The sequence below is a fragment of the Lontra canadensis genome, unplaced genomic scaffold (genome assembly GCF_010015895.1).
Source record: "Lontra canadensis isolate GAN:19392208 unplaced genomic scaffold, GSC_riverotter_1.0 scaffold293, whole genome shotgun sequence".
In the NCBI taxonomy this organism is placed as follows: domain Eukaryota; kingdom Metazoa; phylum Chordata; class Mammalia; order Carnivora; family Mustelidae; genus Lontra; species Lontra canadensis.
This window is the reverse complement of record NW_022631287.1, coordinates 53,452-78,674: the sequence shown is the minus strand read 5'-3', so window position 1 is coordinate 78,674 and position 25,223 is coordinate 53,452. Positions and strand designations below refer to the sequence as shown.

At 43.3% G+C, this 25,223-nt stretch overlaps 1 pseudogene; it reads left to right on the top strand.

Moving 5' to 3' along the window:
* Nucleotides 1-2,165: 2,165 nt before the first annotated feature.
* Nucleotides 2,166-20,356, top strand: LOC116862667 (annotated as a pseudogene).
* Nucleotides 20,357-25,223: the final 4,867 nt, after the last annotated feature.

Below are 25,223 nucleotides of genomic sequence, written 5' to 3'. Positions count from 1 at the left end.
ATGAATGACAGCAGGTAGAAAACATGCAGGGTTCGATTTGCAGATAAGAAACTGAAAAGCAGAAACTCAACAGTGCTTAATGAAGGTCCACAGGACTTAGCATTACCTTATGAAAATTAAGGGGCAACAAGGAACAGTACCTGAATAGACTCTCCATCCACCAAGAAGGAAAAAACCCATACAGAAGAGAACCAAGACTTTCCTCAGAACACAGTTTTGGGAATACACTAAAACACAAATAAATGGGTCACCAAATCCCCAAATTTTATGCCAATGGTTCCTAGCCTCCACAAGTAGAGAATATCTTTTAAAATTAAAAATATTTTCAGGGTGCCTAGGTGGCACAGTCGTTAAGCATCTGCCTTCATTTCAGGTCATGATCCTAGGGTCCTGGGATTGAGCCCTGCATTGGGCTCTCTGCTCAGGGAGCTCCCCTGCTTATATTCCCTTTCTCGCTGTGTCTCTCTCTGTCAAATAAATAAATAAAATCTTTCAAACATAAGAATAAAAAATTAAAAAATTAAATTAAAAATCTTTCAAACGTATACATCATAGTGGTTATAATGATAAAATGCACAGTGATGTGACAAGATGGCACACTTTTGAACCACATTACTGTTCAGCCTATAGGTGATAGGCCATCTTCTGCACAGAGTTCAAGGGCCCATGGAGGTCTGCAGTATGAGCTTTTCTTTCTCATAGAATTTTGGAAGGATTTCTGCCTGGAAAACTTTGGGAGATGATACTGAAATTGCCCACTGAAGCCATAAAAAAACCTTAATAATGCACCCATGAGATGCCTGTTTTTAAGCAATTTAAATTACCAGTGTCCCTTTTTTTTTTAATTTTTATTTTTTTATTTGACAGTCAGAGTTCACAAGTAGGCAGAGAGGCAGGCAGAGAGAGAGAGAGAGAGGAGGAAGCAGGCTTCCCGCTGAGCAGAGAGCCCGATGTGGGGCTTGATCCCAGGACCCTGGAATCATGACCTGAGCTGAAGGGAGAGGCTTTAACCCACTGAGCCACTCAGGTGCCCACCAATGTCCCTTTTTAAGGTAAATAGTTGGCAATTTTGCTCACAGGTTAGCGAACGACACGGTCATCGTCTGAGACTCCATAATGCTGCCTACAGAGGCTCGTGTTTATGGTCATGTTTGGTGTCCTCTATTTTTCACCTGTTTCTGCATCTATAGTTCCTCTGATTATTGACGTCTCATTCATCAGAAGATTTGTAACCATAATGAAGCCTAAATGGAGCACATATGAATATGAATTCCATGATATGTAAATTAAGCCTCCAGTTATAACATTTAGGGGAGGTATTTCTCCCAGGAGTGAACGTTGCCACATGACGGGTGTGTTCTGAGAGGCTGTTTTCCTCTTCCATGGTCTAAGATTTAAGATGTACCTGGAAACATTCTGTGGGAGGGGGTTACCCCACATCATTGTTGTGAAAAGCATTATTCTACGCCGTGCTCAGTTGGATTTAAGCATGAATGAAAACAAATGTTCAAGAAGCTTGTTTCCATGCTAAGCTATTTCATCTGTTATCTTTTCCTTTTGCCCTCAAATGGGACCAAAAGAGCTTCCAAAATGGAATGCAGCCTTGTGTGAAGTCAAATTAATCTCTTATTTATAATTTATCATGGAATAATTGTCCTGAGTATTATTAGGCTGCAAAGCTATTCTATTTATGTTGTAAAAATATTTTTAAAGGAAAAGGAAAAGCCATCTGAAGTTTGATGTTAAAAAGAGAAAGCTATACATTGTGTTCTGCATTTGAAATTCCACACACCGTCGATAATCCGGATTTTTCCTATAAAGAAAGACATGCATCCCTTTGCCTGATTTCTCCACTTCAGAGTTCACTTTTACTGTCCCCAGGTCTCCTTGTTCAATCAAATGTGTAGGAAGTCTGAAGCTTTCTAAGAAGTGCCCTGCCCTAGCCAGGATCAAAGGGAATGCTTCTAGAATGGGACATCAGCACTAGGGGTCCCTTGGTTCACTTTTTTCACTCCACATTTTTTTTTTTATCAACAGCAGTGAATACCTTTCAGAAACAAAGCCACCTGCCATCAAATACAAACAAAGCAATGCTGACCCTTTGTGTGCCTGGGTATGTGTGTGTGTGGTGGGCGTGTGTGTGCTGCCGTGTGGGAGGCACTTACATGGCAGACCTCTCTTCGGGGTTCTGCAAAATGTTCATGGAGCTGGAATTCACCTCCCTGGAGGGCGTGAAGCTCCAAATGGCCATGTTAGGGAGTGACCACTCAGTCGCCTCTTCATACAAAGGGTCAGACATCCTGCCTGAAGTCACTCATGCGGAGATGTATCTAGCTTAGCTGTGTGACCCCAGGCCTGGAGGATCAGAAGACCCTTGCCTTTCTTAGCTGTCAAAATAAGGGCATGAGACAGTATCCCTGGGAGCCTCAGTTTTCCTCTGGGTGGAAGGAGAAGTTTGGGCTAAATCTGGGGTCTCCACATTGGCCGCATGGTAGACTCGCTTGATTTTCTTCTTCTCATAGTGATGCAAGGGTCTGACTCCAGACCAGTCAAATTAAACCTCAGGGGGTGGAAATTGGACTTGGGTATCCCCTCCTCGCCGAAGCTTCCAGGCTCGGTGCAGCCTGGGTGCAGGACTGTGGGGTGAGGGGAGCTCCAGGATCTGTCCAGTGTCAGCACTGCCCGGCTTGCTGCTCATCTCAGCGCCCCCCCACCACCCCCACGCCCCAGTGTCAGCTGGTGCACCCTGCCCAGCCCACCCTTCCATGTGCAGAAGTCAGTAAGTCCACAGTTCCAACAGGATCTGCTGAAACAGTCAATGCAATTAACCAGAATACACAAACGAAAGAGGGAGGAGTCTGATGGGGGGGAGTGGACAATCTATTGTTTAAAGCGAATCATCATGGCTCCTCAGAAAACAGGCCAGCAGCAAAGCCCCCTCTTGCTTCTCTCAGAAGCTGCACAGGCGAGCTCATTTGCCTGTTCCTACCCAGCTCCAACTTCCGTTTTGCCGCTCAGCTCTGTGCTGCAGAGATAAACTAATTTAATCAAGAGCAAGCGCTGCATTTTGATCTTGCAATCATGTCACATAATTCCATTTCCAGGGCAGCACCACACCTCCCTCTGCCCTGTACTCTTGTCTCTTGGAGCCTCCTACCCCCTCACCCCACCCCCCCAGCCCCCGCCCCTTATTCCTTCTTAACCTATCCATCCCTGAGTCCCACCATCCCCGGACCTACCCCACTGCCATGAGCCCCCAAGCCCCTTGGCCAGGTTTTCCTCTATACTGTCCCACTTCCCCCACTCCTTCCCACTCCCTTCTTTCCAGCCAGTATTGCTGGGCCACCGGTGGCTGTGAGGATGTGAAAATCTGAGACACAGGCATGAATAATGAATTGGGAGAGCCAGACTGAAGTCGATCAGAACTGAGAACAGTATTTCATAGATACAGCCAAATGACTTAGCAAGAGCTGGTATCAAGTTACCCCAACCCCCAGAAGCCCCAGACATACTGTTAGTTACGAGAACGCAGTTCTGAGTAGGTGAGGCTCTGCAATCATCCAAAAGCAGGTTAAAGCTCCATACTCTGCTTTGAGGCTAAAAAGCTGGGAGTTCTAGAACGTGCCAAGATGCTTGCCCCACCTACTGCACCGGCCAGCCAGTGCAATGACCGGCTAGATGGCTAGCTTGCTCATTCCAAGATCATCACTGTCCCACTGGGCAGGGCACAGCTGAGCAGGGATGGTTAGAGCAGACAGAACTCTGCATAGCAGCCAGGCTATTCCCAGCCAGGGAGCTGGGAGGTTGGTGAATCTAGATTGTGAGTTTGCCGGGGGCGGGGGCGGTGGGGAACAGGTTAGACGTCTGGAAGCTGAGGAGAGTGGTCTGCTGCTCCTCTTAGTCCTTAGAAGCCAGCTTAAGTCCCTGCTGTCAGCTCAGATGTGCCTGATCCCTTTCAGTCAGAATAGGATTCCCATTTAGTTGGAAACCTCCTTGGGACCTCCTTTTACAAGCAAGACTTGGTGGATGAGTCTGCGAAGCCCGTGGTCCAACCTGGGGACATGCTCGAGCTGGTGAGCAAGAGGCCCACAGGGCCATCCCAAGTGGCATTCTTGCTGTCCCTCATATCCCCACCCACCTATCCCCCAAATGCAGCCAGACATGTCAAATATGAACCTGGCAATCCCACTCTGTTGCCAGAAATCCATCAGTAGCCTGTCAACTCCAGAACAGAGGCTATATTCCTAGTCAGAGCATTCAAGGCATCTATGACTTGGCCCAAGCTCCCATCTCTAACTCCACCTTTCCAATCGTGACTTGACCTGACAGCTCAGAGAAGCTACCTGCTTTGTTCTCTGTGTTCTCTCTGCTGTTCCTCTCCTGCATGCCTTTGCGTAGGTCGTGTCATCTGCAGAAACTTCTGTCCCACTCACTCTGTCTGCTGGATGAACACCAATTTATCCTCCAAGACCCAGCTTAAGAGCTTTCTTTTTTCCCCCGAGAGCCCTGAAATTGCATGAACTTTCTTTCTCTTGGACTCCCATTGTACCCATTGCCCACTTGACATTGAAGGACCTCTTTGGGAGACTAGACTGGACCCTAGGGCAGGGACCTTGTCCCATTCACCCAGGAATGTTCCTAACATCCAATACAATGCCTGGAATACAGTAGACATTAATAGTTGGCTAGAGAGTCCTGACTGGAAAAGAGTCGGAATGTAGGTAATAGTGTTCCAACCCAACAGGCACGGATATTCCCTAGTTCCTGCCTCGCACAGAGGTACAGAGGTCTCAGCTGCCCTCCTCTTCCTCATGATGGAGAGCTCCAAAGCACACATATGACAATCCCCTCCTCCCCAGCCTCACGGGCTACAACCGTGATCTCATGCTGTCAGCTGCTCCCAAGTTCCCAGGCTCTGCTCATCTTTGTGGGGCTCTCACAGGCAGTGGAGACATGCTCTGGTGACTCACACGTTGCCGGTGGTGAGTTAAATCTTCCCAGCCAAAACCGACTTCATTTTCCCAACGTCTGAGTCATGGAGGAAACAGGTAGAGCAGGTATGAATCTCTGCAAATCTGAATGGACCAAAAAAAAAAAAAAGTGTCTTGATTTTTTTATAATTCTATTTAATTTCTATTTCAAGTCTCATTTCCCCCCCCCCTTAGGGTGGCAGAGTCCATTTTCTGTCCTCTCCCTTTTCCCCAGGGTAGCATCACAAGTACCGGGAGGGACTGAGTAACCGGGAGGAAGTAGCTGGTCTACGTTCTCGGTGTCATCTGTTCATTCTGGTTCCTACTGGGAAGCCCCATCTCCTCTAACATGACCACCACCCATGTGCTTACTGAGGTGGCCTCATTGGCATCCTCCATGCTGCTCTTGGGAGCCAAAAAGCCATGTTGGGGCCAGGATGGGGCCTGGGACTCTGAAGGCTGACTGAGACCACATCTGCCAAATCACACTAGAGAGTCATGGCCACTTCCCGGGAACCTTAAAGAGATAGGACACGGGTTCACTCTAGATTCTAGAGTCTAGTAGATTCTATGAATTTACGTGTGAAGGTTTTTTTGTTGGTTGGTTGGTTTTTGTTTTTGTTTATTTGGTTTCAGGTTCCAAGCATCTCTAATATTTGACATGGGGACCAGGGTTCATGGTCTCCCTCCTCGGACACCCACCAGCTCTCTGCTTTCATGACTCCCCTGGTCTAATTGGTTCTCCTCCCCACCTGTGACACCCTTTCATAACCAGTGTGTATGTGGGGGTGAAGGGGGGGCGCCTTCCTACTTCTCATCTGCCTATCTACCTCTGCCCTGTTTCTGTTTCCTCACAGTCTGTTCTTTTGAAATTCATAGCCCATGGAGACATTTTTCCCTTTGATCTTTCCTGTTATATCCCTTCCCTGGACCAATGATTGCCTGCTACAGTCTAATTATGGAATGGAGAGAAGGGGTAAGGTACAAGAGGGAACTGGCGGGGAAAGTATTGTTAAGAACATTAGCAAATGCAGAAGTAGGGGTGCTGGGTGGCTCAGTCAGTTAAGGGTCCGACTTTTGATTTCAGCTCGGGTCATGATCTCAGGGTTGTGAACAAGCCCTGTGATGGGCTCTTCATGCTGTTGGGAGTATGCTGGAGATTCTCTCTCTCCCTCTCCCTCTATCTCTCCCCCTGCCTGAGCTCTCACTCTCTCTCAAATAAATTAAAATAATAATAATAATAATAATAATATTAGCAAACAGGAATGTAGCATTTACAATGAATCAGGCACTGTTCTAAGGACTTTACATACCTTAGTTCATTAAATCACAGCAATGAGGCAGACACTATTTCAATTCCCATTTTACAGATGAGGAAATCGAGGCGAAGTAGTGCCAGATCGTCAGAGCTGGGGTTTGAACCTGGGTCTCAGGCTCCGAGTTTGTGCCCTGAACCGCTACGATGAAAGGCTTTCACAAATCAGTGCTCCGCCACACATGTCTTCCTCAGCATAGTGCTGCCTTCCCTGAAGATGTGTAGGAGAAAAAAAGTTTTAAAACATTATGATAGAGCCTTCTCTCTCTACTCAAAGTGCTTAGGCTGGGATTTAACAAATTTTGATTTTCAGGAGAAATCTATCAGTCATCCAAGTGAATGTCAAAAAAAAAAAAAAGCCTAAAATTCTTTTAAAAATAAAATCTCCCAATAGCAACGATGCCACTGCCTTCGTCTGCCAGGAACATTTTGTCTTGCCCTTCAGCAGTGGGGTCAGAAAGGGCTTGACCTCTGAAAGGGTGTTCCAGTTCCTTCTATTTCACTCTGCGTGTCTTTGACCATTCCATCTAAGAACTAACACCCTTTGGAATGAAAAGTCACCCAAGAAAAAGCACTGGTAGGCTTCTAATTCCTCTAGGACAAACATTCTTCACATTTAGGGGGGTCACAGACATGTTTGCAAGTAAGAACTGCCTCCCCAGGAAAACCAAATGCACATATAATTTATCAGAAGACTGTAGGGAGGGACTCCTGGGTGGCTCAGTTGGTTCAGTGTCTGCCTTTGGCTCGGGTCATGATCTTAATGTCCTGGGATCAAGCCCTGCATCCGGCTCCCTGCTCAGTGGGGCGTCTGCTTCTCCTTCTCCTTCTGCCGCTCCCCCTACTCTCTTTCTCAAATTAATTAATTAAAAAAAAAAAGACAACTGTAGGGAAATTACTGAATCCTGGACTGTGTGTGAATTCTTCCTGGAAGTGAAATTGCTTTACTCATTTTGGTACATTGAACACCTAGCAGAGAATAAAATAATTGAGTTAGGCTCATCCTGCTCCCACCCAGCCCCCGTACCCATAATGTCTCTCTGTGGTACCATAAGAGACAGAGAATCTTCCCCTCCCTTTAATACACCCCAGATTCTCTGCAAATGTGGGTGCTCATGAGGACTTTGTTCTTTGGGCACTGCGTGCCTCTGCGTTTGCTTCTGAGAGAAAAGCCCTGACCATTTGTAGGAGCTGATCAGAAGCTGCCATTCTGATTTCTGGACAACTTGGAGGCTACACATAAAACTCTACATGCTGGGGCACCTGGGTGGCTCAGTGGGTTAAAGCCTTTGCCTTTGGCTCAGGTTGTGATACCAGGGTCCTGAGATCAAGCCCTGCATTGGGCTCTCTGCTCAGCAGGCTTCCCACGCGCCCCCCTTCTGCCTGCCTCTCTACCTAGTTGTGATCTCTGTCTGTCAAATAAATAAATAAATAAAATCTTTACATGCCTCATGGGGCCAGTTAGGGAAGGACCCAGGCTCTTGGCCTCTTCATAAGCCCATAGAGGACTCCTTCCCAGCCCCTGACTGCAGGGTAGCCAATCTCCTGACTGGTTTTTCCCTTTTCAGAAGGGACTTCAACACATCAAGTTTTTAAAATACTGTCCCCCCAAAAAATAGTTAATGGGCTTTCCAGGACCTCAAGAGTATCATGGAGGTACAGTTAGCTTTGTTTCTCAATCCTCTAATCAAGCAACAGAAAGAATGTTTGCATCAAGACCAAACATTATTGGGAACACATAGATGGTTCAGGATAAACTCTGTGAGCAGCGCAGAGCCCACTGCCAGATATCATTGTACCCTACAAATACGAACATTTACATGATTATCGTTTGTGGTTAGTTGGAAACACGCCACCAGGGTGATTATTAAGAATAAGTTGGGTACACAAAGCAGACAACTAAAAGATATTGGGACATAAAAATTTCATTTTCTTCTTCTCATTTCCCATTTCCTTTCCTCTAGTGGTGGGGTGTCAGGGGGTTCCCTTTTCATTGCTTCTTATCAACCTTCCCTATTTGTTTGATGATTTTTTTTCTTGTGACCTATTCCTGCTATCAAGTTTTAATATCTTAACTGTGTTCATGAATGCTTACACCATGAAAAAGGCCATCTTTGTTTCTCTGAGCCTTTGCGAAACACACCCATCTGTAACTGTTCTAGACATGTTCCTTGTTATAAGTATGTTTATGATTATATAAAACACATGCAAGTAAAACTGTACCAGTACATTCCACGTATTATGAGACACCACAAAATAAATTATAGAAGGATGAGATGAAATAATTATAAATAGAGCACTAACATTTTACTCTCTTTCCTGACAAATGGTCCATTTCCCTTTGGGGAACAGACATAACGTATCAAAACAATTAAACGTAGTCCTCCCAAACTCATATGTAACAACCCTAACCCACAGTGTAGCTATATTTGGAGATGGAGTCTCTAAGGAAGAAATTCAGGCTAAATTAAGGTGGTGATCTGATCCAAATGGATTATATAGGTCCAGTGTCCTTACAAGAAGAAAAACAAGAGAAATCATGTTTTCTCTCTCTCAGTGTCTCTCTGTGTGTGTTTATATGTATGTGTGCTCCCACTGAGGAAACACCATACGAACACAAGCAAGATGGTAGCCATCTGCAAGCCAGAAGAGAGTACTCACCAGAAACCAGCCCTGTCAGGCCTTGATCTGGGACTTCCAGCCTCCAGGGCTATGAGAAAATAAATTTGTATTGTTTAAGCCGCCCAGTCTGTGGTATTGTGATACGGCGGCCTCAGCTGACTAAGACACTCTCAGAACACTCTCCAAATTATTCCTGTACCCTGAACTCTATAAACACACACACAGAGTCTTTCAACATAAAGTTAATACTTTCTTCAAAGCTGGTCACAAAATTGTATTAGGTAACAAATTTCAGTAGCGTCAGGAATACTTGGTGGTAGGAGAAACTCAGACAACGTCCCCCTCACGTGGGCAAGTAAGAAACACAGGGCCAGTGTAGCCCAGCTACGCAGCAGGCCTATAGACCTTTCCTTTTCCTTAGCTAGGTACCGGCTTCCCCAGTGGACTGTATCGTAACTGCCCCCATGATTGTGGTTTTAGGATGTGCCTCAGAGAGGCAAGAATTGAAGTGTCTATGGGAAGTAATTAGAAACTGAAGTTCAGCACTTGAGAATTTTATAGACCTCTGTTTCTTGACATAATTGTGAAGAGAGAGCATAATCTACTTTCCCACTGAAAACAACAAAGATAGGTGCTATTTTTGTTTATTTATTTTTTTAAAGATAAACCGCTTTCGAAATGCATGCAAGAGTAAGTTAGAAAGGAAAGAAAATCAATGGAAGGTAAAAGTTAATTAAAAGGAGAAATATATAGAGGTAACTAAACACTGAATCTGGCTTTTGCTCTGAGGTAATGTATTAAACCCTGATTACTTTGAACTCCTGTTTTTAAACACTCTGCAATGTGTAAGACATGAGACAAATCCTTGAGGTCACTGAAGGCAAAAATCTGAAAGGAAAACTTATAAGCAATCTAGGAATGTCAGACAAATCGGAAAGCACAGAAAACACTGCTTAAAAGTACTTGTTTCTTTCAGCCTTGAAGCTGGGTTGAAGGAAAAAATGTTTCTCCTGAGAGTTCATAAGTAGAATCCAGTTTTCATGGGCATTTTCTGCTCAAATTCACAGTACTTCAAATCTACAATTGATTTTAAAGTAGCCCTTAGTTGGGAATGCCCTATTGGTACCAGGTAGAAGAAAATGCATATTCTTTTTGAAGGAACTTACCTTCAACCAAGGCTTCGAAAAGTATTACAGGTAAAATTCTAGGGAACATAAGTCCCCATAGTCAATATCACAAGAAACACATAAATGAAAGGCATGAATGACAGATTATAAAATCAGTCAAGAAGATTTGGAAGACTCCAAAAGAATGACTAAAAAAAAAAAAAAGAGCGCAATTGAAAGTCAAGCCCATTATTCATAGTAGACACAGTTTAAGACTAATTTAGTGAAATGGAAAATAGTGTAGCAGAAATTACCCAGAATGCAGCACAGAAAGAAATGAGGTAGAAAAAATTTAAAAGTCATTAAGAACCTTATAATATAGAATGAGTTGTAGAATCATAAAGCCACAGTTGGAATTTTGGAGGGACGTAATAAAGAAAATGGAGAAGAGGTAATATTTAAATTGAAAATGGCTCATAATTCTCTGTTACTGTTGACAGATCACAACACTCATACTAAAAAGATGTGTATATACAGTGGGATATTACTCAGCCATAAAAAAGAATGAGATCTTTCCATTTGCAACAACATGAATGATCTTAGAGGATATTATACAAAGTGAAGTAAGTCAGTCAGAAAAAGACAAATGCCATATGATCTCACATATGTGGAATTTAAGAAACAGAACAAAGCAAAGAAATAAAAGAGAAACAAACAAAAAACAGTGTCTTAAATACAGAGAACAAACTGGTCATTGCCAGAGATGAAGGGAGGGGGTGACTAGATAAAAGGGATCAAGAGTGCACTTATCTTGATGAGTCATGTACACAGTTGTTGAATCATTATATTGTACACCTGAAACACCTATAACACTGGATGTAAATTATACTTCAATTTTTAAAAAGTTAAAAAACATTTAAAAAGAAAGACATTTTCAAAGAAAGTTAAGTTTTTAAAAATTTACAACTGTACCCATCATAACCAAACTGCAGAAGGGAAGCAATGAGATTGTCTTAGAGCAGCCAGAAGGAAAAGATGGCCAAAGAAGAGTTCTCCAACAGCTATACTGCCAGCTGACTTCTTACCAGAAGTAATCAGAAGTAAAATCAGAAGTTGGTGGAATAATATTTTCAATATGCCGAGAAAAAGTGAACTCAGAAAACTAAAGTTTTCTATCTATACCCTATCACTCAAATATGAGGCTGAAATAAAGATATTTTAAGACAAATCAACACTAATAGAGTTTCCAAGAAATAGACCTTTGCTACAACTTATAAATAGGCATTTCATATAGAAAGAAACTAATCCTCAACAAAAGGTCTGGGATGAAAGAAAAAAATGGTAGAGAAGTTAGTAAAATTGTCTGTATATGTAAACTTATAATGTGAGAAACAATAATAATAATATACCCTTTCAGAGTTAAAAAAGACAATTAAAATACAACAATGGTATAGAAGTAAGGAGGAGGTGATTGGAGTTGAAGTGTTTATAGACTGGATAGTTTGTGAAAATGGTAAAAATGCTGATTTTAGACTTCAAGTACTTTCACTTAAAAAATTCCCAAGGTAACTATTAAAGGAAGACAATGCACATATTTAATTCTCCTTCTAGGAATTTACAAGAATACCAACATATTGGAAACATTATAAATGGTTATCAATAGAGAATTGGTTAAAACAATTATGGATAGTAAAATACTATGAATTCAGTTCAGATAATTGGGCGCTATGCAGCCGTTTAAAAAATGCAGTAGCTATGTATGTATTTCTTTAAACTAATCTCCAAGGTAAAATAAAAAAATGGTGTGTGTCATGTATACTATTTATTTATCTTTTTTAAAGAAGGGACTGAAAATATGTGCATACATTATGCTTTTCACAGGGTAGCTCTGAAAGAGACACGAAATTCACAACAGTAATTGCCTCTGGGTTAGCTTTAAAATTTTCTAGTGCATATACATTCAAAAGCAAGATTTCTTTTAAAGACTTATAAAAGCAGAAGAAAAACTATATACAAAATCAAATACCCAGAGAAGAATACATGCACAGGGGATAGCAAACACACACACACACACGGGACCCGAGGCAAAATGTGCATCTTTAAACTGTGTACCTCACCTTTGTGGGAGCAAAACATCTAAAATAGCCCTCTGACTTTCCCTTTTCTCTATATAATAACAGAGCTCTAATCCTTGCATTTGCTACAGAGTGTAGTATGAGCATTTCTTTGTTTCCTCTTACATCCTGTTTGATTGTACGCTTCTTGAAGACCTGACCCAAGTATATTATTTCCTTTGTAGTTCTTTTTTTTTTAAGATTTTATTTATTTATTTGACACAGAGAGAGAGAGAGAGAGATCACAAGTAGGCAGAGAGGCAGGCAGAGAGAGAGAGAGGGAAGCAGGCTCCCGGCTGAGCAGAGAGCCCGATGTGGGGCTGGATCCCAGGACTCTGAGATCATGACCTGAGCCGAAGGCAGAGGCTTAACCCCCTGAGCCACCCAGGCGCCCCTCCTTTGTAGTTCTTAAAATATTTTTAGTATAAGCTTTGTATATAGTAGGTGCTTAATAAATCAATATGTGAGATACTATGTATTGTATTTTATGGGTTTGAAGTTTTTATGCTACCCAGTTGGCCTAATCATGTGAGTGAGTTTTTATAACATATGAAACTCATTGGAAGGTTAGATGAATTTTGGATGGTTTTAAAATTTGGAAGTCCACTAGTTTCTTTCACCATCTAGATTGCTTGCTAAATTTGACACAGTAGGGAAGACTTACTTCGGGCATTTAGGAAAGCAAAAACCACGATACAAAATAGTCTTGCAAGCAGCCATATTAACACATTCTTAATGTCTTCATTCTGTGTGACCTAAAAACCAACATGTGGGATGCTTTCCATTATCACGTTTGTACATGGCACCTTCTGAAACTCTTGTCTGAAATGAGGACCTCTAGTCTACAGCCGTACCACCCTGAACACGCCAGATCTTGTCTGAAATGAGGAACTCTTGAACCGAAAGCCAGATTTGAGGCCTGGAGGGGGCAGGTATAGTCCTGGGTGTGCAATGGAGGGTAAAGCATTAATCTCAGCTACTCAAGCTAACACTCACTCAGGAACCCCTGAGTTGTACAGATCTGTTGCTAGAGGTACAGAGCGGTGTCCTTGCAGTAGACAAAGGAAGTGGCTTTCTCTGTCCTGAAGTAGGGTTTGGTTTGGGTTTTGGTTTTGGTCATGGAAGAGCTTCTTCAAATGAAAGCATGGAGGAGATTCCACTGTATAAAATAGATGAATTCAAAATGGGGGTGGGGACAGCCCAGAACCCCAACTTCCAAATCCTAGATCTATGGAACCTGAATCAGTGGTGTTCCTCAAGCTCTTTTTAGTGTGTGTGAGAATCAGCTGGGAGTGGATAGAACAGGGGCTGATCAGAACATCTGGGTGGGTCTGAGACTCTAAATCTTAACAAGCACCCCGGGGGGTGCGGGGGCTGTGCCTGCCCCTCCTCCTCACAGTCATGCCTCACAGCGACGATGCTCAGCAGAACCCAGTGTGAAAATTAGCCTGCAAGAGGATCCAAAATGAGTCTTACTCTCCGACTCACTCATGAAGCAATTGCAGTGAGAGATTCTCCAGCCCTTCAGTTGATTTTCCCATAATTTCCTAAGCTCCCCCACACCTGACTCAGCAACTACATTTTATCAGCCTGCTAAAAGGAAGTGTAAGAACTTGTTTAATTTAAGGCAGACATAGAGCTCTAAAAAAGACTAACATTCCACCGAATACCCATTTCCCAAATTATCTCAAGAGAAGGAAGGAGAGTAATGTCTTGATCCTATGGAACTGTTTAGGACAGCAGCTGAAACCCTAAGAATAGCTGAATCCTGTTCCGAGCCCCGTCAGGGAATTCCTTCCCAACATTTGACATCAGTGGATCGGCATGAATGCACAGCTGCCTGGTGACACAAATGTGCCACACAGTCCTGAGACAAAGGGTCTTAGATTCTAGAAACAGCGGTCGGCGGAGACCCTGCACCAGACTGGGTACTTTCTTGTCTACGAAAATGGACATTGGCAAAACCTGTATGTCCAAAACAGGGGACTTGGGAGGGGCAGGAAGTACATTTCGGTTTCCATTTTGGAAATAGTAAGGCATCACCCCTGATGCCCGCCCTGCCTCTCTGCTTAGACAGTAGACGAACTACAGAGCGGGAGCCAGCGTGTGTGTGTGCGTGTGTGTGTGTGTGTGTTTAATCTAGATTCTATCACAGTGTTTTTTGGCTTTTTATTTTTAATGGTGCTTGGTAATTCCAGGTGATTCTGCCTGGGCAGGAAAAAGCCTGGGGGTGCTAGTTTAGATTCGAAAGACCCATTTTCCTTCAGAAGAAATCACGAACATGCTTACATAGGTCAACAGAAGTTGCAGGATCTCATTTTACAAACATAACACCTGGGACTAAGTTTGGCCCCAAACACCACCACCACCACCAACAACAACAACAACAAAAATCCACCCCAACTATGGCGAATTACAACTGGTATTTCTCTAAGACTTGAACTTCTCAGAGATCCTGAGCACCCATGTAAAGAGATACTGTATGACTTCCTCTTTTCTCATAAGGATTGTGAAAAATTTATTCTGAAGTCTGCAAAGCCTTTCAATTCTTAATGGAAGCATCTGGGTAAGAAAGATGATTATCAAGTATTCATCTAATTTTTAAGAGAGATTACTAGAACTTTAAAATTAAAATGAGGGGCACTTGGGTGGCTCAGTGGGTTAAAGCCTCTTCCTTCAGCTCAGGTCCTGATATCAGGGTTCTGGGATTGAGTCCCGCATCGGGCTCTCTGCTCAGCGGGGGGCTTGCTTCCCTTCCTTTCTCTCTGCCTGCCTCTCTGCCTACTTGTGATCTGTCTGTCGAATAAATAAATAAAATCTTTAAAAAAAAATTAAAATGAGGGGAGCCTGGGTGGCTCAGTTGTTTAAGCATCTGACTTCCACTCAGTTCCTGATCTCAGGGTCCTGGGATTGAGCCCGAGTCTAGGATTCCAGGTCCGCACTCGGCAAGGAGTCTGCTTCTCTCTCTCCTTTTCCCTTTGCCCCTACCCCTTGCTCTTTCTCTTTCTCTAGCTCTCAAATAGATAAATAAATCTTTTCTAAAATAGTATTAAAATGAACATTAACCTTCAAAATGATTGCGCTAGAAGACTGGAGCTGTATTTCAATGAAGCTGCCATTTCTCAAAATATTTCTGGACTCCTATTTTGTGAATTGCCTTTAAAGTCAGAATAGGAGCCACACAAGAAACACAGTCCTAGTACAATATCTTTTAACCGTTCTAAATATATACATCTTTCGAAATGTGAAAAAAAGACCATCAACTATTCTGTATCCTAATGCCCATATCATCGACATATCACCCAAGAAGTTGAAATTTAAAGTTGAAATTTATTTTTTGTTGTTTATGGAATGAAATCAGGATCTTTTTTCCTATTTCCCATCTGTGAAGACATTTTCAAAATACATCACCAACACGCCATCCCCAGAATGTTTTTTAACAGATTTTTTTTCTAAGATTTTTATTTATTTATTTGACAGAGAGATAGAGAGATCACAAGTAGGCAGAGAGAGGGGGGAAGCAGGTTCCCCGCCGAGCAGAGAGCCCGATGTGGGACTCAACCCTAGGACCCTGAGATCATGACTTGAGCCCAAGGCAGAGGCTTAAGCCACTGACCCACCCAGGCGCTCCATCATCCCCAGAATTTTTATTTCCCACTGAGAATCACTGCCATATTTTAGTAAAAGCTTATTTCTAATAAAAACTCAGCTTCATGATTCCTGTTACTCAACAGCTTGCCTCTGAATGAGACCTTTTTCAAAAATCAAATCCGTTTTGAATGGAGAGAGCTTGCCACCCCAGACTTTGAGGGCAGTTTCCGATGGATTCTTACACACTTTTCACACTGATACTCAGAAAAGGACCTCATCTGTTCGTGTGCTCAAAATCTAATAGGTTAAGAAATTAATTAATAGTTATTATTGATTGGTTATAGTTTTTAAGCATAGAGATTGTTTTATGTTACAGGTTATTAAAGATGAAAAGCTGCATTGTAGAGAGACAGGCTGATCACTGGTTTATTTGACATACAGAATATTAACCGAGAACCTTGAAAACCAGGCATTGAGAGAGACATCGGTGTATGTAGAACATGAATCCATAAGCAAGAGCTAAATGTTCTTAAAGAAACAAGTGTGTGTGTATATGTTTTGAGCAGTGAGAAGGGGTTGAGTCAGGCAAAAAGATAGATTCAAACTTACCTCGAAGACATTTTTGAAGCTGACCACTTCCCAATAAACAACAAGAAGAATGTGATCGAAGAGAGAAGTTTGTAAACTACTTCTGCCTTGAATGCGGCTTGGATATTTGCTTTTATTTACTAAAAGTCCATGCCCTGTCAAAGTCGTGTTTAAAATATTTGAAGTTTGAAAGGCAAGGGTAATTACGGGATACAACTTTTTAGTGAAAGGAAAATCATTTGCGATATTCACTTATGGAGGAGGAACCTACCACAGCCGTCCGTCTTTGCCTAAGAGAACTGGATCAGGGTGTGATGACACCCACGATGATGGTGGTGGTTGTAGTGGTTCAATTTTTGTTAGTGGGAGTGATCCTTTATCTCTTTCTCATACCTTTCTTCCAACTGGGCCCACTGAAGCAAACAATGTGATCTCTGGAAGCTTCCTGTTACCTCAGAAGCAAACACACAGATAATGAGTTGCTTATATTTTGAGAGGGTAGAAGAAAATGAGCCAAAATGAGAGACCACGTATCTAGTGAGAAGTAATACTGTTTGTCCATAGGGAAGCTGGGAGCAGGTCTTGACTTCCAGATACAGCGCTCTAGTCAGATAAACTCAATGTGACGTTCAGTGGTGACTTTAGGCTGTTTTTGCTCTGGTAAAGGACACAAAAGTGTTCATTCTGAGGAGCTACTGTGTTGGTTTCTCACAAAATATATGTTTTATCAACACTAGCATTGATACGAATATCCAGTAGTTAAACAGATAAAACAGGGGACAACACAGTATTTGGTTCAAATCCCAGCTCTCCCACCCTCATGTAGCGTGAAGTTAAATGAGTTAATAACCACTGTGGGCCTCTATAAACCATTTTTACTCATATCACATATGACACTAAATGTGGGTTTTCCACACCAAGCAATTCCCCAACTTTCCAGATACCAAGTGAGTGTCCTACCATGCAATTCAATTCTGACCCTAGCTATCCAGACGTAGCGTCAAACCCCACAGATTAAGGGTTCCGACCCACAAATCTTCCCTTTGTTTTAGATACAAGCACAGGTCGTGGTGGTCTCCCAAACTTCTAAGTGATTGGCTATAAACTGGGGATTTCCACCACCCCCTCCTTGGGTTCTGTAATTTGCCAGAGTGGCTCATAGAACTTAGGAAGGCGCATTACCTGCCATGACTGGTTTGTGATAGAGACTACAAGTCAGGAATAGCCAAACTGAAGAGATGCAGCAGGCAAGATATGGGTAAGAGGCCTGGAGTTTCCATGCCTTTTCAAATTCATTTCCCTCCCAGCACCTTGAAGTGTTTGCCAACCAGGAGGCTCTCTAACCATCCCCCACCCCCCAGACATGTTTCAGGATCCCTTTTTTTTTTTTTTTTTTAATTTATTTGTTTAAGACAGAAGAGAGCATGAACAGGACAGGGGGCAGAAGCAGGCTCCCTGCTGAATAAGGAGCCCGAAGCGGGGTTTGATCCCAGGACCCTGGGATCATGACCTGAGCCAAAGGCAGCCTCTTAACTGACTGAGCCACCCAGGCACTTTCTAGTTTCAGGAACTTTATGGAGGTTTCATTACATAGGCATGATTGATTAAGGCATAGACCCTGGTGATTACCTCCATCTCCAGCCTCTCCCTCACTCCCCCTGAAGTCAGGGAGTGCGGAGGGAAGTTCCAAGCTTCTGATCATGTCTTGGTCTTTTTGGTGATCTGCCCCCCTCCTGGAGCTATCTGGGTTCCCTAACCACCAGTCATCTCATGAGCATGCAAAACACATTCCTGTCACTCCAGAGATCCCAACAGCTTAAAACTCTTTGTGTCAGGACAGGAGTCAGGGACCAAGACCAAATGTTGTAACAAAAGATGCCCTTATCACCCCTCTCGCTCAGGAAATTACAAGAGTTTTAGAATTCCGTGCCAGGAACTGAGGACAAAGACCAAATACGTATTTCTCAGTATATCACAGCCTCAGTTTCTCCAGCTGTGAGTAGGATTATGATTAATACCTCACCCAGTAGTTAAGAGGATTCAACCTGTCACTTGTTAGCAAACACCTGGGACGGACAGAGTTCCCCTTTGGAACAATTACCTTATTTTTCCCTGTTCAACAAAGACACAGTAACCACTCCCTTGGTGTCGATCTCTGAGCTGGGCACTCCGAGGGACACGGAAAAAGGAACAGACAGGTTGCAGGCCACCAAACACCCCAACAGAGCTGCGTGGGTCCCTTAAGGGGATAATTCTTTGCCACTGTAGGAACTTAGTTGGTGGAGTGGCTGGACATTTATTGTGAAAGTGTGTCAAGTAGTAGAGTGTCTCAAATGTCAATGATTAGCTTACTTCCACTCCGAGTTTAGAGACCCACTTCATGTATTTGTTTAGAGATCAAAGCCTGTGATACCAAAAAAGGAAATGGAACATAGTTCTCCTTGGGTAGCTAAATCCAGAGTGCTGGGCAGAGCTAACGTCTGCTTAGTATTTCTAAATGAGTTGTTGTGCATATCTTAGGTTAAATAAAATAAAGCAAAATAAAAAAAGAAAGAAACCTCTCCCAGTACACTGGCAGAAACGTATTATTCAAATGAGATCAAATATTTTTAAAGCGCTGTATGAACAGTACGGTACTCTATAAATGTTTGGCAAGCTTCCACCTACACATTTTATTACCTTTGTTACTGTAGCATGAGTTATCTTCGAAGGTTTTAAGATTGTAAGAACATAAGTCCTCCAGCTGCACGAGGGATGTTTGAGAGAGAACAGTGACTGTGCGTGCCCATGAACACACATTGCGAGGCGCTCTGCGGAGAAAGGGGATGCGTGGTTCCTACAGGCTGCCCTCATCTTCAAATATTTAAAATGTTGTTCTATTTTAAATGCTGGTTTTTTCCAATTAAGTATGGATGAGCAATAGTGTACCTTCCGTGGCAGAAATTTTGCAGAAAAGTGTTGGGAAGCTGATGAAAATGAAGTGTGACCTCTGTGTCCCTGGCATCCCAAGCTATGACCTTGAACCGAAGACAGGTTACTATCTTTGCACTCCCAAGATGTTCATGCACGAACCCCTCTGGTTTTAGTTACTTGAATGCAGTCCCCACTCCCGAACACGCGCATACATCCCTGTCCCATGCCTCTCAGCTGGTGTGAAGCTTTTCAAGGTGCCAAAATGTATGTTCTCAGGAGCAAGATTTTGGTTTTGTTTATTTCCTGTTCCTTGGCCTACGGTCTTTACTGCTGCTGCCCCTTGTAAGAGTACAGCCCTGACAGAGTCTGACACTGGTCCCCAGACAGCCGGTTAGCCCACTGCCTGCCTGTATGTCCCCAGAGCCACGGAGGGAGCCCCTGTGATCCAGAAGGCCAAGCTGGCAGAGCAGGCAAAGGCTATGGGGACATGTCAGCCTTTGTGAAGGGCGCCATGGAAAAGGCAAGGAGCTACCGTGTGAAGACTGAAACCTTCTCTCAGTGGCCTGCGACGATGTGGTGGGAGGCCAGAGCACTGCCTGGAGGGGCCTGCTCAGTGCTGAGCAGAAAAGCAAGGAGGAGGGCTAGGAAGGGAAGGGTCCGGGGAGAAGGTAGGGACTGGGAGAAGGTGTGTGACGATGCAGTGGGCCCGCTGGACACCACCTCTTCGAAGGTACCAGTGACGCTAAAAGCTGGGTCTTCCACCTGAAACTGAAGGGTGACTACACCACTACCTGGCTAAGGTAGGACCGAAAGCGTATCATCGACCCTGCCCTGTCAGCCTGCCAGGAGGCCATAGACGTCAGCAAGGAAATGGCTGCCCGCCAACCCCACCTGCCTGGGCCTGACCTCAAGGAGCTTTATGGTCTTCTCCTATGAGATCCCCAACAGCCCAGAGGAGGCTATCTCACTGGCCAAGACCACCTCGGACGAGGCCATGGCTGACCTGCACACCCTCACCAAGGACTCCTACAAAGACGGCACCTTCATCACGCAGGGACTGCAAGACAACCTGGTGCTGGGGACAGCTGACAACACCAGGGGAGAGAGGGTGAGGCTCCCGAGGAGCCCCAGAACTGAGCCACTCCTGCCCATTGCTCTGCCCCAACTCTCCACAGAGAGGATTAGTATGGGGTTGGAGACCTCACCACTGCTGTCTGTACCCCGTTCCTGAGACGCCCCCCTCCTATGAACCAGGTCACTGCTCACCCCCTTGACCCTCTTCTGTCCCTATTGCCTCTTGGTCTGAGGAACTAAGGAGAGTCCCAACTTTGTGGCTGAGAACTGGGCTATGAGTGTGGCAGAAGCTGGAGATGAGTGTGAGTGTGTGTGTGTGTGTGTGCATGTGCACACACGCGTGCACAAGACCAAGAATGAGAGGAAAATCATGCCTGCTGTGTGTGACCATGTTTCTTCCCAATAAAGTTCCCCTGTGACACGCCCCCCAAAAATTGAGTATAGCTCTTCTAGGCCAGTCATTTCTGTCATCCTAAGCATCTCTTTCTGCAGCTGTAGGAAGGCAATGGTTGTCCTTATGGTACACCTACACACCACACGTGGTATGCTGGAGACCAGAAGACTGGGTCACAAGCTAAGGGAAATTCACAACTGCTTCTAGAACTGTATACTGTTGGCATTTTAGGCTCAGACCCAAGCTCTGAACCCTGGTTTAGGTTCCAGAGGCCTCCCCATACCTCAGAGTCCAAGCCCAACTCAGTTCCCAGAAAGAAAAGAAGAACCTTATCTTTCCAGTTGAAAACTCACCCTCCCTCTCTGCTAGGATGAGTGATCGTTGTTTCTTCCCTTTGGGGTAAATCCCACCCTTCTTCTAAACAGGCATCTCCCGCCCCTCAGAGCATGGGCACTGCAATCACTGGAGCCCTGGGAGCTCTCCCAGTGGCTGCCACAGGTCACCTCAAATCACGGCTCTTATGGGCGATGTGACGTAGACCAGGCTTCAGGATCCCAGCTCAGCCATCCCTTGTCTTACTCCATCCTTCCAGCCTGAAGAGGACAGAATTTCAAGTAAGCTTGTTTTTACTGACAAAGCTGGTTCTCGTCCCTAATTTTTTAAAAGCAAATGTGTGGACAACAAAGTCAACATACCTCCCATGAACGACAGTAATATTCTGGAAAGTTTCGGGAGAAGCCATTGTCTGTCTCTTCATAATAGAGTTCCGCTGTTACGGAACTCCTCAGCATTTTTAAGCAGCTGGTAGCATCTCCAGCCCAAGGATTGGAGCCTGAACTCCTTCCTTCTCCGGGTTCCAGTTCCCCTTTGTATGGAGGCAGTCATTTGGTCAGTCACGAATGCCCTGAAAGATCCTGCCAACAGTTCTTCTGCCACAGGGGGGTCTCCACCCCCCAGAGAGTGCTGTATTCCTCGGCATGGCAGAAGTTTGCACATCAGATGATATGACCCAGGATCTTAGTAGGTAAATATTACGATTGTCATCTTTCCTACTTTTTCACTCAGTCCTACGACTCCATGGCATTGCTCCTACCAAGTTCTCAACCTGTTGAGGCAATGTTAGAGATAAGCCTTTCCCACTGGGGACAAACCGGAGGTGGAGGGTCACCCTAGGAGTACAGCAAGATGACCTTGGAAAGCTTCACAAAACATTAAAGTTCTGAAGAAAGCTAATCCATTGGTGAATTTGCTAATGCCTGCATGTCCTCTTCCCCTGCCCCAAAGATAAGAGCCACAAACAATGATTGCCTTCCCTTCCTTTATTGGCATAATTTTACACTCGCAATTTCATTAGCTGTTTAGATAATGGGGCGGGTGCAACGAATAAAGCCCATAAAACAACAATAGAGTAGATCACTTGCAAGTGTAGAGCAATTTAATTGTTGTTTTCAGCACACCCGGAATGACAAAGGGGATTATCGCTGAAGTCGGACGGCATTTGTGTTAGACAAAAGCTGGTGGTTGATTTTGGTAGTTATTATTCTCCCCTGCAGTTTAAATCACTTTCTTACTAGAAGCAAAGGAGCAGTAAGGAAACAAAACAAAACAAATTCTAACCTTATGTAAATGCAGTTCTCCAAATAGATTATTTTTGCAGATTCTGGAACCACTGAGGGAGATAGGGTTCCACAATTCTAAAAAATCCTAGAATTTTAGAGATGTTGCCATAAAGAGCACAATCTAGTTTCCTTAGTCTGTGCTTCCTGAACTGGCGTGCCTATGCCCTGCTTTTACAGGGGTACACCAGGGGTGCTCCAAGGGAACTACGAGATGGAGCCCCCCCTCAGAGACACACCCTTATAAGGCCTGACATAAGGGAGGCACTTGGAAAATATTTGTTGTGTTAATAAATCTCTGTGGTTTGTCACTTTCATTGGTTGTTATATAACTTAAAACTTTATTTTATTTGTTTGTTTTTTTTTTAAGTAGGCTCCACACTCACTATGAAGCCCAATGAGGGGATTGAACTCACAACCCTTAGATCAAGACCTGAGCTGAGATTAAGAATTGGCTCTTAAACCGACTGAGCCCCCCAGACACCCCAAACATTATTTTAATATTAAAATAAGTCTGTGTTAAGCATGAATCTGAATGTATGCAGATTTAAAAAAAATTATCTGGGAGATCAGGGATCCCAGGGATGAGATGCAGAATGGAAACACAAAAAATGACTTCACGGACGGGATGTGTGCTCGTGGTGGGGTGGGGAGGATGGGGGGTGGTTCTGACCTTAGGAACTTCTGGAATGAGGAGAGTCTATACAACTAAAGGCAAAATAAACTGTACATAAGCTTTGCACTCTGTCAATCAAGTTGCTTTCCATAGGGGTGCAGATTAACAATAGTTACTGGTACACGTGTACACCGGGAATGAACAAATCAATAGAAGGATAACCAGTGATAGGAATCAGTTTTCTCATTCTTGGAATGAGAGTTCACAGATAAGCAAAGGGAGAAGGCTAGAATGATCTGTGTGTTAATGGATTCACACTGGAAACCCTGTACGAGCTTACATTTAGCTGAATATGGGTACAGATATATCTGTATGTACTTCAGATACATATAGATGTGCAAATATTTATTAATGTGTATATAGGAATTAGTATACACATATCTATTTCCTTCCTCTGTCAGCCGAGAGGACCCAGAAGCCAGTACACCTAGAATCTTGGTCTCTCAGAGTAGTCTCCAGTAAAAGGAACCAGGCAGAACTCCTGGAGAAATGGCTGCTTCTAGGAGCAGGGCAGGAAACACACACAATGAGCCTGGAGCATCTTCGAGTGCCAGAAAGTTAAAAAATGCTGGAGGAAAAAGAAATCCCAAAAACAAACCCCATATGATAGGGGTACGTCAAAGGGACACAGGAACCAACGGAAAGACCTCCTAATGAGAGCCAAAATGGGAACAATTTGAGCACCAAAATAAAATAGAATTGGATTATAATCTAAAGGAAAAAAAATAGATACCCATAAGCCTATTGCTACTATAAATAAATGACTGAATAAATAAATTGCAAGAAGGAGACAAATCTCAGTAATTCCAAGTAATTTCTGTACTCTGCTTTCCAGGAGGTGAAGCTTGACTGTCCACTTCTTAACTACGGGTTGTGCTTAGTAACTTCCTAACTTCCTTGAAGGGAGGAGAGTATGCAAAGGAGGGGAGAGGAGTAACTTTGAAGTGGAGAAAGCTGATAAACACTACCTCGGCTAGGAGATCAAGATCAACAGCAACAGTGATGTCATATTGGTTAGTATGTTCTCTGGATATGATGCGATGGGAGGTGCCCTTTACCTGTGATCTTCTGCTGAAGACCCATAAGCCCTGTCTAACCCTGAGGAAAATGTCAGACGGACCCCAAATGAGGGAAGATCTGAGTCAAAATCAGCCAAAGAAGATCTGAGGAACCATTAACAGCCAATGGGAGCCTAAGAAAATCTGACAATGGAATGTCATCTGGGATCCTGGACAGATCCTGGGACAGAAAAGAATATTAAGTAGAAATTGAAAAAATCTGAGTAAACTAGGACTTTGGTTAATCATAATCTATCCATATTGGTTCATTAATGATAACAAATGAACTTACTAATATAATGTAAGGTGCTCATAATAGGGGAAATCAGGTACAGGATGTATGGAAGCTCTCTGTACCACAGTTGTAAGTGTTCTAATCTAAAACTGTTCTGGAAAAAAAAAAAAAGACTGTTCTGAAATAAAAAATGTTTTTATTCTTAAAAAAATCTAGATATGTCATGGGTAAAAGGCCAAGTATGATGAATCTTTAAAGAAACAGGTTGAAGGCAGACTAAGTAGGAACATTCCAGAATATTAGGGTGTCTTCTGGCCCTTTTCTGCCATTAGAGGTACTTTGGTAGCACGGTTTATGGTGTGTAGAACACTACCTTAAACTTTGGACTTTGCCTAAGATTAACTCCAAGGAAACTTCAAGGATTTACAATCTCCCCGTTTAAGGAGTGGAACAAAGACAAGACTGGGCGTCTCTAATGATTAACCGACATATTTACATTCTCCGTGTTGGAAAAAAAAGAACTTCATTGACACAGAATGAAATCGACCACTCATGGGTAAGACTTACTAAAATATTTTGTTTTCATAATATATAAGTGTGATAAATAAAGCTTCTTTATTTTAGAAATATTTCTTTTTCACTTTTAAAATCCTTTGGAAGTTTGTAGTGACTAATATTTATGTAGTGACTTGGCCTCATTTCAGCAATCTCCCTCTTTTTATCTTTTACTCTTTGCAAAGCTCATATCCTGGGTAATTCTTGAGGTAATTCATCAGTTTAGTTTATATTCGGTACTCGAAAGCCTTTCAAAATGTGTGGCATTTATTTCTCATTACATAAGGTCCATAGTACCTGTTAAATTATAACTTGTGTTTTAATACTGAGTAAATCATAACCAGCTTTTAATAAAATCGCCCCTCAAACTAAACACATTTTCTACTTTGTCCAATA